Raw genomic sequence first — 14,632 nt, 5'->3', positions numbered from 1 at the left:
GGTCTCCAGTTCACATATCCAGCAAAGAAGCCAACCCCGGGGAGGTGGGCGGGTTGTGAGAATATATGCCTGCTGTCCCTGGATAACACCTGTTACGGTAAGTAACTGTGCTTTATCCCAGGACAAGCAGGCATGATATTCTCACATGTGGGTGACCTCCAAGCTAATAACGAAGGGGTGGAGGGAAGTTGACAATTTAAGAAAACAGATTACGTAATACCGATTGGCCGAACCGGCCATCGCTTCTGGACAGTGTATCCAGGCAGTAGTGAGAGGTGAAGGTATGAACCGAAGACCACGTGGCAGCCTTGCAGATATCCTCAATAGGCATGGACCTGAGGAAAGCTACCGAAGCTGCCATCGCTCGGACTTTATGCCCCGTAACTCGACCATGCAGCGCGAGACCAGCCTGAGTGTAGCAGGAAGAAATGCAAGCAGCCAACCAGTTGGACAAGGTGCGCTTGGAAACTGGGCGTCCCAACCTGTTAGGGTCAAAGGACAAAAACAATTGTGGAACTGTCCAATGAGACTGAGTGCGTTGAAGGTAAAAAGCCAACGCCCTCTTGCAGTCAAGAGTGTGGAGCGCCACCTCTCCAGGGTGAGAGTGGGGCTTGGGAAAGAACACAGGCAGAACAATGGACTGGTTGAGATGAAAATCAGATATCACCTTAGGCAAAAACTTAGGGTGAGTGCGGAGGACCACCTTGTCATGGTGGAATACCGTGAAAGGTGGGTCCGCCACCAAGGCCTGCAGCTCGCTAACCCTCCGAGCAGAAGTGAGAGCGAGTAGGAAGATCACTTTCCAAGTGAGGAACTTAAGATGACACTTATCCATAGGCTCAAATGGAGGTTTCATCAGTTGAGCTAGAACCACATTAAGATCCCAAACCACTGGAGGCAGTTTGAGGGGAGGATGAACATTCAAAAGCCCCTTCATGAAACGGGAAACCAAGGGATGGAGTGAAAGAGCCTTCCCTTCCAGGGGCTGATGAAAGGCAGCAATGGCGCTGAGATGGATTTGAATGGAATTGGTCTTCAGGCCAGAGTGAGATAAATGGAGCAAATACTCCAGAACAAAAGACACAGGGACCGACACCGGGTCCTGGCAGTGAGAGGAGCACCAGGACGAGAATCTAGTCCACTTCTGAGAATAACAGAGTCTAGTCGAGACTTTCCGAGAAGCCTCCAACACTTCCCTGACCGACTGAGATACAGGGAAGGAAGTCAAGGGGAAAGAAACCAAGCAGTCAGATGAAGAGACTGAAGATTGGGATGTAACAGTGAATCCCGACTCTGAGATATCAGAGAGGGAAAGACAGGCAGAAGCAGAGGTTCCCTGACATTGAGTTGAAGTAGTAGGGAAAACCAAGGCTGGCGGGGCCATCGAGGAGCGATCAAGATCAGAGTGGCCCTCAGAGATTTTAGATGGACCAGCGTCCTCAGAATCAGGGGAAACGGCGGGAACGCATAGAGGAACTTTCCCTCCCAATCTAGGAGGAAGGCATCGGCCTCGAGACGGTCCGGGGAGTATATCCTTGAACAGAAGAGAGGCAGTTTTTGATTGTCGGGGGAGGCGAACAGATCTATCTGGGGAGTCCCCCACGTGTCGAACACCTATCGCAGCACCTGAGAATGCAGGGACCACTCGTGTGGCTGGAGGAGGTGGCTGAGCCTGTCCGCCAGGCAGTTTTGTTCCCCTTGGATGTAAACCGCTCGAAGGGAGATGTTTTGGGAGACCGCCCACTCCCAGAGCCGTAAGGCCTCCTGGCAGAGGGGCCAAGACCCCGTCCCTCCTTGCTTGTTTACGTAGTACATCGCCACCTGGTTGTCTGTGCGGACGAGAACCACCTGGTCATGAAGCAGATGCTGAAAGGCCACCGCGGCGAGGTAAATGGCCCGAAGCTCCAGCATGTTGATGTGGCAGCGACGGTCCTCTGTGGTCCACAGACCTTGAGTGTGTATACATGAGCCCCCCAAGCGTACTCCGACGAGTCCGTGGTTAGGACCTTGTGGTGTGGAGGGGCGAGAAAGAGCAAACCCTTGGAAAGATTCGAAGAGTCGGTCCACCAACGGAGCGATCTTTGCAAGGAAGGAGTCACTGTCACATGGCGGTTGATCGGGTCCCATCCTGACGCCATTGTGATGCCAAAGTCCACTGTGGTAACCGCAGGTGAAGGCGAGCAAGCGGGGTAACGTGGACTGTGGAGGCCATATGGCCGAGGAGCGTCATCATCTGTCGTGCCGAGACCGAGGTCGATCTCAATACTTGTCGGCTCAGATTTACCAACGCCTCCCGCCGCTGAGGGGGGAGGAAGGAACGAAGACGGACCGTGTCCAGCACGGCCCCGATGAATTGTAAGGACTGAGAGGGGCACAGCTGGGATTTTGGAAAGTTTATCTCGAACCCCAGACTCTGAAGCGAAGTAATAGTCTGTCGGGTCGCTGAGATAACCCCCTCCCTGGTCGGGGCTTTGATCAGCAAATCGTCCAGGTATGGGAATACTTGCAGACCCTGGGAGCGCAAGGCAGCCGCGACCACTACGAGGCACTTCGTGAAGACTCGGGGGGACGAGGACAGGCCGAAGGGGAGGACCCGGTATTGTAGGTGGAGGTCCCCCACCTGAAAGCGGAGGAATCTGCGACAAGCATGGGTGTAGGCCTCTTTCAGATCGAGGGAGCAGAGCCAATCGCCCTCGTCGATCAGGGGGTAAAGAATCGGAAGGGAAAGCATCCAAAACTTTTCCCTCGTCAGAAATTTGTTCAGGTGCCTCAAGTCCAAGATCGGGCGCAGGTCTCCCGTCTTCTTCGGTACCAGGAAGTATCGGGAGTAAAACCCTTGGTCCCTTTGATTTTGGGGAACCGGTTCCACCGCCCGCAGGCGAAGGAGGTCCTGTGCCTCGGAGAGGAGGAGGGACAGCTGCGCTCGATTGGGAGGAAATGCACTCGGTGGGCTGTCGGGAGGAACCTCCCGAAAGTTGAGCGAGTACCCTGATGAGATCATGCCAAGGACTCATGAGTCCGACATTATGGCTTTCCAGCAAGGGTAGTAGGCTTGTAGGCGGCCCCCGATGGGAAGGAGACCAGGTGGAGGTGCGGAGGGGGCCCGCCCCTGTCCGCTCATCCCATCAAAAGGACGGAGACGGCTTCGCAGGCGCAGTGGGCTGTGATTTTGGTGGAGCCCTAGAGTGAGCCTGGGGGCGTCGCGGCCGCGGTCTGGAAAAGGCCGGAGTAGACTTCTGGGGGTAGCGGCGAGGCAATCCCCGGAAGGGGTGAGAGGCTTGCGGTTTAGGTTTTTGCCGGACAAGGGATGCGAAGGAACGTTCGTGTTCCGACAACCGTTTCGTAGCTGCCTCGATGGTGTCGTCAAACAGTTCCTTCCCGACGCAAGGGAGGTTAGCTAACTGATCTTGCAGGTTAGGGTCCATATCGACGAGCCCTAGCCACGCCAGTCGGCGCATGGCCACCGCGAAGGCTGCGACCCTGGAAGACAGTTCAAAGCCATCGTAAGCAGCATGGAACAAGTGCAGTCGGAGGTTGGAAAAATCCTCGAGGAGGCCGAACGCTGCCTGACGAGGGGCAGGTAGGTCCCCCGAGAAGGAAGCCAGCAGCCCAATGAGGTGTAGTTCAGGACCATAGAGGCCATCATAGAGTTCTGATACAAACGGCGTCCGAATTTGTCTAGTGTCCGGCCTTCGCGTCCAGGAGGAACCGCCGCGGACACTCTAGAGGGGTGAGCTTTCTTCAGAGAAGACTCCACCAGTAAGGATTGGTGGGACAACTGTGGTTGCTCAAACCCCGGGCAAGGCACCGTTCGGTACTTAGACTCCATTTTAGATGGGACCGCCGTCACCATGTAGGGAGTCTCGAGGTTCCTTATGAGGGTCTGCCGGAGTACCGGGTTCAGCGGTAGCCGGAGGGACTCTCGGGGCGGGGAAGGCATATCCAGCTCCGCCAGGTACTCCTTGGAGTACCTCGAGTCGGATTGTAAGTCCAAGCCAAGGGCACGTCCCATGTCCTGGACGAACCTCGTGAAGGAAGGTCGGTGGGATCCCGTGGCCCCTTGCGGGGACGGTGACCGAGACCTCCGTTTTGCTGAGAAGGAAGGGGAAGCCTCCCTCGAATAGTGAGGTTCTTGCTCGGACCCTCGATCCGACGCCGGGGACGCGCTATGGAAACGCTCCCGGGTCGAGGACCTGCGTCGCCTCGGGGAGCCCCTCGGGGACGCCGCCGGGGTACGGGGTACTGACCGATGTCGGGTTGGGGACCCCTCCCCGGACTCCCTCGGCGAAAGCCTGGAGCCTCGGTCCGATTGGGAGTCAGTAGGAGCTGTGGGTTAGTGAGAGACAGCTTGGTAACCCGTAGCGGTCCCCCCGATCGGGTCGAGGGGGAGCGGCCTCGAACCGGAGGCGAACTCCAGGCCTTTTTAGAGAGGGGCTTCGATTTTCGTTTCGCCCCGCGGTGCTCCGCCGGGGATGCGCGCCTCGAGTGCCTCGGAGAGGAATCCGAGGAAGAAGAGAGGTGGCGAAAACGGCGTGCTTTGCCTCGAGGGGTCTCGACGCGTTGCTCAGGCTGGTCCGGCGCACGCGAGGTCGAGGCCGGTTGAAGGTGAGCCATGGCAGCGGAGAGCTCCATTGTGATCATTGCTCGGGGCAGCTCCTGGAATACCGGCACGGACAGCATCGATGGCATGTCCGAGGCCGCGGTGCACTCCACTGGGGGCGATCTCGATTCAGAGCATTCCCGATTGGTGGAGGCACGTCCCGAGGTCTTCGGGGGTTTCGCCGGGGCCGTGGGCAAGGAACTCCCCCCTTGTCCGGCCATTGTCCCCGAGGTTGGCTTCTTTGGAGGTATGGAACCTGAGGAAGGAAGAGGGGACTTACCCGGAGCCGAAGACTTCTGAGAGCTCGGGGTCTTCGAGGTTGAGTCCCGAGGCGGGGCCGAGATACCCGAGGCCGAGATCGAGGTCGGGGCCGAAGCCGGGGCCAATCTTGAGGCCGAGGTCGAGGGTTGATCGGCAGCAAATAGGTCCGCCATGCGGGCCCGTCATCGGCGGAGCGCCCGGTGTTGGAAGGTTGCGCACCGGGGGCAAGTTTCTGTTGGATGATCGGCCCCCAGGCAGAGGATGCACCAGCGATGCGGGTCTGTGAGTGATAGAAGACGCTTGCACCCGGTGCACTTTTTAAAACCCGAAATGGGCCGGGACATAGGAAGTCCAGGCGACCACGGCCAATCAGGCCACGCGGCCGTGACGACCCGGGAGCCCCCGGATCGCGAGAAAAAAGCGCGAAAAGCACGATGAGCAGGAAGAAGAAAAATTTTTTATACACAGCGACTTTTAACGAAGAAAAAACAACAAATCGCGGTGCAAAGAAGGCACTGGGGCAGAGCTAAGAAAAAACGTGTTTTAGCACAGCGGAAAAAAACGAACTGGAGACCACGAGGAGGGGATGCGCCCTCTAGTGGAGCAGGAGACACACATGCGTGGTGCAGCACAGCAAGCTTGAATCTTCAATCAAGTTTGCTTGAAATGCTGTCCGCATCGGGGCTCCGTATTGTGAGAATATCATGCCTGCTTGTCCTGGGATAAAAGTAGTTATATATAATATGCAAACTGATTTGATCTACAGAAAGGCAGTATATTGTTTTAGATTTATTAACCATCTTTTCATGAAAAGATTTGTCCAAAGTTAGGGTTACTAGATCTTAGGCCTCTAAAAATCCAGACATGTGGCCCCGCCCTGTTCTACCCCAGCCCTGCCCCCCCCCCAACCTCTTCTCAAGCTTAGAGCCGTGTTTTTAAGGCTGAGCATGCGCAGGTGTGATGCAACGATGTCACGTGCTTGCGTGCAGGCAAGTGACATCACCATGTTGCATCCACGCATGACCAGATGCCCTCCCGATATGGCCCCGAGCTTGAAGTTTTTGAAAACCAGGACAAAGTGCCGGGTTTTGAAAAGCAGTCTGGACGCCTGGACAGTCCTCTAAAATGAGGACATGTCTGGGTAGATCTGGACATCTAGTAACCCTGCCCAAAGAGGTTTACAATTCATTGAATAGTAATTCAGTACTCTTTTAAGTATTTTCCCTATCTGTCCCAGAAGGGTCACAATCTAACTGTGGTACCTGGGGCATTGGAAGGTAGAGAACGACACGGGTAAAAAATTTGTTCCCGTCTCTGCCCCGTCCCTCTAAGCTCATTCCTGTCCCATCCCCGTGAGCTCGGTCCCAGTCCTGTCCCCACAAACCATCTCCCTTCTGTGTTCCTATTTTCGCCATTTCCCCTCTGTATCTGTATACTCCCTCCTGTGTCCAGCATTGCCCCCATGTCCATGTACTATCCTCATGTATCTCCCCTTTATGTCTCTGTCCCTATGCCCACATGCACATAATCCCCCCCCCCCATGTATTTCCCCTTTATGTTTCTGTTCCTATGCCCACATGCACAGAATTTCCCATCTGTTTCTGTTACCTTCCGAAGTCCAGATTTCCTCTCTCTTCCTCTTCCACACCAATGTGTCTCTCTGCTCTCCAACCCCCATCTAGCGTCTTTCCCTCTTTCTCCCTACGCTTCCAGCATCTGGCTCACCTGCCTGTCCTCCCCTTTCTCTTTCCTGCTTTCCAGTCTTCTCCTCTGATGTGACTTCCTGTTTCCGGTTGCGTCAGAGAAGATTCAACAGAAGCAGCCATGCCCATGCGTGACTTGTTGAAAGTGTGTCATTGGGAGAATAACAATTAAATTCGGCACATAAGGTGAGGGTGAGGGAGATAGCAGGACGCGGCAATTGGGAAGGAGGGGGCTCCTGGGCCGCGCAATCCATGACCGCACATGTTCCCTTCACTATGGAGACAAGACCATTCACCGCTCCATGGGGCGGTGAATGGCCTTTTCCCCATCCCCGCGGCGACTACTATTTTTTCGCTCCCCATTTTGGCGGGTAACCCGCGGGTATCAGCCACCGTGTCATTCTCTACTGGAAGGTAAGGGGACTTCCCAGGGTTACAAGGAGCAGGCTGGGATCAAGCTCACAACCTCAGGGTGCTGAGGCAGCAGCTCTAACCACTAAGGCACTTCCTCCACTCCAGTTGCTTTCCTTTCTGTAAAGTACTTCTTTCGATTACCCTTACCCCTATTTGTACTGTTTGTCTGTTTTAATTAGATTGTAAGTTCTATCAAGCAGGGATTGTTTCTTACATGTTTAATATACAGAGCAGCGTATGTCTAGCAGTGCTATAGACATGATAAGTAGTACTGGTAATAGTAGATTACTCTTGAGTCTATTCCATTTCACCTTACTGAATTACTTCCTACATAAGTACTGTATTCAGTTATTTAGCAAACTGCCCTATCAAGATTACAGAAGAAACAGATGGCAATGGCGTGGACCTCATGAAGGAATTTTATCTCAAGAATATGCAAATGGCGCCATCTGCAGGACAGGAGTGAACAGATTCAGAAACAGAAAATGTTCAGTCTGCAGATTATGAAAATCAGTATTTACTCAATTGAGTAATTACTAGTACCTCATTCACTTACTGCACAGACATAAGCAGTTATAAAATTGCCCAGGAATATACATGCACATAATCCACCTTGTTATAGCATAGAAAGGTATTATATTAAGAATTACCCCTCCCCCATTTTACAAAGCCACATTAGGTTTTATCGTTGGCCACAGCGATATTAGTTCTGAGAATCAGAGCTCATACTGCCACGGCTGGTGATAATAAAGCTTAACACAGCTTCGTAAAACAAATATGCTTACATATCTCTAAATGTATTTATTTATTTCAATTTACATAGAAACATAGAAAGTGACGGCAGAAAAGGACCAAGGCCCATCGAGTCTGCCCACTCCATTGACCCACCCCCCTAGTTAATTGCTCTCTGATGACCTTTTCCCTTGAAGAGATCCGACATGAGCATCCCAACTGATTTAAAAAACTGGCACGCTTCTGGCCTCAACCACCTGTACTGGGAGCCTATTCCAGCTGTCCACCACTCTTTCAGTGAAGAAGTACTTCCTGATGTCGCCATGAAACTTCCCGCCCTTATTTTCAGCAGGTGTCCTCTTGTGGTCGAGGGTCCCCTAAGAAGGAAAACATTATCTTCTACCTTGATGCGACCAATGTCTCAATCATGTCCCCTCTCTCCCTACGTTCTTCGAGAGAGTATAGCTGCAATTCGTTCAGCCTTTCTTCGTATGATAGATCTTTGAGCCCCGAGACCATCTTGGTGGCCATTCGCTGTACCGACTCGATTCTCAGCACATCTTTGCGGTAATGTGGCCTCCAGAATTGTACGCAGTACTCCAGATGAGATCTCATCATGGTTCTGTACAAAGGCATTAGGACGTCGGGCTTCTGACTAACAAAACTTCTCCGGATACAACCCAGCATTTGCCTAGCCTTAGATGAAGCCTTCTCCACTTGTTTGGCCATTTTCATGTCATCGCTGATGATCACCCCCAAATCCCGTTCTGCGGCAGTCCTTGCTAAGATTTCTCCATTCAATGTGTACATTCTGCACGGATTATTGTTGCCAAGGTGCATGACCTTGCATTTGTTAGCGTTGAAGCTAAGCTGCCAGGTCGAGGACCACTGTTCCAACAAAAGCAGGTCTTGCGTCATGCTGTCGGACAGATTGCCGTTACTCACAATATTACATAGTTTGGCATCATCAGCGAATAATGTTATTTTACCTTGAAGTCCTTGAGTCATGTCTCTTACAAATATGTTGAACAGGATCAGGCCCAAGACTGAGCCCTGCGGCACCCCACTGGCTACCTCCGACGTTTTAGAGATGGTACCATTAACAACCACCCTCTGAAGTCTACCACTCAGCCAACCGTGAACCCATGCTGTAAGTGTTTCACCTAATCCCATCAATTTCATTTTGCTCAATAGCCTGCGGTGGGGGACGCTATCAAAAGCTTTGCTGAAGTCCAAGTACACGACATCTAGGGACTCTCCCAAATCCAGTTTCCTTGTTACCTAGTCAAAGAAACTGATGAGATTGGATTGACAGGACCTACCCTTGATGAATCCATGTTGGTGGGGATCGCGTAGTTCCTCCTCGTCTAGTATTATGTCCCATTCTCCTGGGTGCTCAGAATGGGTTACAATTGACATTCACAATAAATTACAGGGCAAAGGCATCCATAGTAGAGACACGTGAAGTTAAAACATTGAGAGAGAAGGGGAGGGCAGCAAGGAGAACAGACTGGGAGGAGGGCAGAGATGGGGGAGGAGTGGGAGAAGAGCAAGGAGTCAAGGAAGAGGATCATGGAATAAGAAGGAAATTGGAAGGAGAGCAAGGAGTTAAGGAAAGGAAGCAAGGAGGAGGCTATTCGTTGGCACTGTTCAGTTGAAGAGAAGGGTCTTCAGCATTTTCCGGAAAGTCATCAGTGGGTCTTGTGATCTTATCTGGGCAGGCAAATGGAAATAGACATTTGTAAAACTGACCAGGAATACATAACGCTTCTATCTACAAGGACATAGTAATGTGGTATCTGTTTTAGGGACCTTTCTATTAAAGTTTAGTGTGCAGTAATGGATATTAGTATGCCCTAAGTGCCACATGGCCCAAAGGTATAAAATAGGATATGTAACATTTAGCATGTGAACATGTTCATTAGTTTGTGCTAAACTTTATAAAAGGTTAATAAATAAAAGTAAATACAACATTGGAAAATAAGATTATCCCTTTTATTTAGACTACCAAAATATTTAAAATTCTTTATTAATGCTGGTTCTTATAAAGCCTTGGGAGAGATTTTTACCATAGGCTGGTAGAGGTTTTTACCATCCAGCAGTCTGACTATGAATGCTGGAGCATTTACCTCACTGACCTGCAGTAGAAACCTCTATCATTGCTTTGTAAAAGGAGCTCTACATTTTTTTGCAAATACAGTATAAAATCTTGGCATGGCACAGGCGTCGGAATGGGAGGGGGGGCATGGGGTCCATGCCTCCCCCCCCCCCCCATAGATGGTTAGATCATCATTCAGAGCAGAGGCGGTCCTACCTTCATTTGCAGCTCAAAGGACATTGCTGGAGACAGCCAATCACATGCACTGCCCTGCTGCCGGCACCTGATGTAACTTCCATTTCATCAGAGGCAGGCCCGCAGTAGAGACACCAGTGCTGGCAGCAGGGTAGCATATGTGATTGGCTGCTACCAGCGACGTCCTTTAGGCTGCACATGTAAGTAGATCGTGAGGCAGGGTACAGAACAGCCAAGGCAGAGAGAGTGTACAAGGAGACAGAGAGGAAGAGATGGACTGGGGGGGGGGGCAGGAAGGAGGAAGAAATGTCAGACTTGAGGGAATGGGTGAGGAGAGAAAGAGAACAGGAGGCAGGAAGTGTTGGACTCATGGAGAGAGAAGGAGAGATGTTGGACTGGTGGAGGGAAAGGAGGGAGAAATGTTGGGTTGGGAGGGGGGCCAGAAAGGAAGAAGGGAGAGAAGATGTTGGAATGCAGGAAGCAGAAAGAAGTGATAAATGTTATACTGGGAGGGAGGAGAGAAGGAAGGGAGAGATTTTGGATTAAGGAGAAGGGTGATGGAAGGAGGGAGAGAGGGATATCAGACCACTGGAAGGGGAAGGAGAGAGCGAAGCCAGACATAAGAACATAAGAATAGCTTTACTAGGTCAGACCAATGGTCCATCAAGCCCAGTAGCCCATTCTCACGGTGGCCAATCCAGGTCACTAGTACCTGGCCAAAACTCAAGGTGTAGCAATATTCCATGCGACCAATACAGGGCAAGCAGTGGCTTCCCCCAGTCATGCCGGAAAGGAGGGGAAAAGATATGCCAGACTGTGGGAAGGAGAGGAGAGAGATACCAGTCTGCGGGAAGGAGGGAAGGGAAGGGAAGGAGAAAAATGTTGGCCCATGGGAAGGGATAGGGAAGAAAAGAAAAGAAAAGATGCCAGACCATGGGAGAGAAGAGAGATGCCAGGCCATAGATGGGGGAAGACAGAGATGTCAGACCACGGGAGAGGACCCCTGATGAAGAAGTGTTGTTTGATACATGGACCGTGTTGGGTCCTTTTACCTTTCTAAGGTGGTTTATTTGTGCGCAACAAATTGTTTATTGGAATAAACATTGCCTGCATCTTGTACTGTGTTCTGTTTTCTTGTTTTGGTTTCACTGTTCCTTTTCTGAAGACCTGTTGGATTTTGTTTTTTTGTCTGATATCCGCACAGGAACGGAGGGCAAGGGGAGAGAGAGGGAGGAGATGGATCACAGTGATAGGTGTAGAAGGGAAGAGAGATAGAAGAAATGCTTCTTATGGATAGATGGGAATAGGGGAGAAGAAAGAGGGAGGAGATGGTACACATGGAGAGATGGGAAGGTAAGACATGGAAAAGTAGCTAGATTTTGAGAAGAAAGCAGAAAAATGGAAAAAAAAGATGCCAATGATGGATGTAGTCCAACATTACTCTCTACCTCATTTAACTCTCATACACATTCTTATATATAATGGATTCTTAGCAGGCTATTGTAAGTTTTTTATGTGCTCAGTAATATAAACATCTTCATAGGACCTAGTAATTAGATTTTCATTCAATCCATCCCTTTTTCTTTTCTTTTCTCTTTTACTTAATATTTACTGCATATTCATGATATAGCAATGCAAAGTGACTTATCTATGCATTAAGCTATTGTAAGGATCACCTCTCCTGACTTGACCATGTTTCACTATATCTTCCTCAGAGTCGAGGTTCCTCACTTATTGTAAGTCTTCTTTTTGACCAGCATTTCTGTTAGTTTAAACATTGCATTACAGCAGCTTCTGTCTCCTTTCTCCATTCCATGGGGGCACAATCTTCTCTATGCTTTCCCACCATTTCCTCCCATTTTCAGGGTTCTTCAGAAAGTTACCAGGGACAACGCTCAACTCATACTCATTGCATCCCATTGACCCAGAAAGATATGGTATCCACTGCTCCTGGACCTTCTGGAAACTCCTCCAATTCCCTTGGGAGACCATCTTTTTCTTCTCTCCCAGCAGAACGGCTAATTACTACATCCCAATCTCCGTAGTCTCAGTCTCATGGCTTGGAAATTGAGAGTTCACTCCTAACCAACCTTCCTCTCTGACAATCAGTGAAGACAGTTCTTCTTGCGGCAAGACGTCCTTCCACTAGAAAATCTTATCAAGCTAAATGGAAGTGTTTTTCTATATGGGCACAGCTCCAAGTCAAAATCCTCTTTATTGCCTACTTGACTATATCTTCACAAATCTTCTACACTTGTCAGACTCTGGCCTAAAGACAAACTCTGTAAGATTTCATTTGTCAGCAATCTCAGCGTACCATTCCCTGATGCATGGTAAACCAGTTCACAACACCCTCTGATTTCTCGCTTTATGAGAGGTCTCACCAATCTTAGGCTTCCACTGAGACACTCTTCCACTGAGACACTCTTCCACTGAGACACCCCACCTCAAGCCCATGTTCCCCATCCCAAATTACCCCACAGTCCCCCCCTCCCCATTCACTGAGCAGACAACAGAACATCCAATACTAGGAGATCCCCTAGAGTGTATCCAGCAGGTCTTCCAACTTACTCCAAGTGTGGAAATAAATGATATAGGTGTGGCGTCTCTTAGCCACGGCTATCTCCATCCTCCCCAAAGATAACAATCGGTTAACCCATATAGTATAAGAGGGGGCCTCTGTATTTTTCCAGTGGTTGGCAATGAGGCATTTCGCAGCCGCCAACCCCCAACGAAGAAACTTAATTTTCCAGGTATGCTCCCTAAAATTATATAATCCTAAAAGGCAACTAAGAGGGGAAAGTACAACACATTCACCCAAACACTCAGATAAAGTACCAATCACCGCCTTCCAAAAGGAATTGAGAACCCCACAGTCCCCCACAGAACCTCAATATAGTCTTGGATCAATTGATGAAGGACCCTGTTGAATCACTGGGATCTGCCTCTCTCACATTCCTTTCATGGAAAACAGCTTTTCTTATAGCACTCACATCAGCTAGGAGAGTTAGTGAGTTTCAAGCTTTAGTCATGCATTATCCTTATTCACAGTTCTTTCCAAGCAAGAGTACAATTACAAACTCATCCAAAGTTTCTTCCCAAGGTGGTCTCAGAGTTTCATCTTAATCAAACTATCACTCTGCCTTCATTTTTTCCACCTGCACATTCTTCTTCAGCAGAAGAGCATTTTCATACATTTGACTGCAAAAGAGCGCTTCTTTTTTACCTCAAGGCAACATCTCATTTTCATCAATCCAACCAATTATTCATGTACTACAATCCAGCCAATCGTGGCCAACCAGCAACTAAGAGAGCTATATCATCATGGATTACACACTGTATTCACTTTTGTTACACAAGAGCTCATATACAACCCCCCTGGTCTAATTAGGGCACATAAACTATGAGCTACAGCTTCTTCAATAGCAAACTTGAAATCAATCCCTATTCAGGATATCTGCAAAGCAGCAACCTGGTCTTCAGTGCATACTTTTACAAAGCACTATTGTTTAGACGAAAGCTTGGCACAGGACGTTTGTTTTGGACAGTCTTGCATAACTTATTTGCTCTGTAATTTATATCCACCTCCCTTCTGCTTCTTTAAGCTTGGGACTCACCAACAAGTGTGCCTGCATATCCCCTGCTTGTCTCCGGAGAAAGCAAAGTTGCTTACCTGTAACAGGTGTTCTCTGTAGACAGCAGGGGAATGCAGCCACACTTGCCTACCCACTGTCCCCTCATCTCAACCTCATTGTATTGCTAGAGACAAAACTGACAGGACGAGGGGAGGGGCTCTAGGTGAAGGGTATCCTGCATATGCCCAGTAAGCTCAAAGCTTACTATAGCTAGGGGAGAGCACCGACACACAGGCTCAGTCAGTGGACTTCACCAACAAGTGTGGCTGCATTCCCCTGCTGTCTATGGAGAACATCTGTTACAGATAAGCAATTTTGCTTATTCTGTAATAATGTGTGCACATTTTTGGAACATCCATGATGCACCCATGCCCCTCCCATGACCTCACCCCCTTTTCAGATCCACACACATCTTTATAGAATACATCGAGCAAGCTATGCACATAACTAATTGTTGCCAATTAGCACTCATAATTATTAGCACCCAATTATTGGTGCTGATTTGCTATTCAATTAAATTGCATGCAGAAAGTGGGCATTTGCCCAAATTTGCATGCGCAATTTTGAGCACCATACATAGAATCAATTGATCAAGGATCCTTTTGAACCATTGTTACATTTCTTTAAATTGTTAATAAGGCATAAAGGCGCAGTAGCCTTCTTCATGTGTAACCTCTGGGGCCCCAGCACACCTTCAGGCTTCTAGTTTGTTTTTTGTGGGACTGAACCCAAAAGGACTGGAATAAGGATTTCTGTGACTTGAGCCTGCTAAAATATGGATGACCAGTATCACAAGAGATAGTAGCTCCCTGAGATCTGTATCTAAACCCAGAATTTACCAGAGAACAAGACAGTACTCAGCAACAAACTTCACTGGCATGTACTTAGTAACTTCACTGTACACAATGTAACAAGGTAAAGAATCAGTTGGATCATTAAACAGATATAAACATAAAACATTATGATTAGTTTCTGTATAGAGCTACAGTAGCCT

The sequence above is a fragment of the Geotrypetes seraphini genome, chromosome 3 (assembly GCF_902459505.1).
Source record: "Geotrypetes seraphini chromosome 3, aGeoSer1.1, whole genome shotgun sequence".
NCBI lineage: Eukaryota > Metazoa > Chordata > Amphibia > Gymnophiona > Dermophiidae > Geotrypetes > Geotrypetes seraphini.
Note: the sequence above shows the minus strand (reverse complement) of the source record.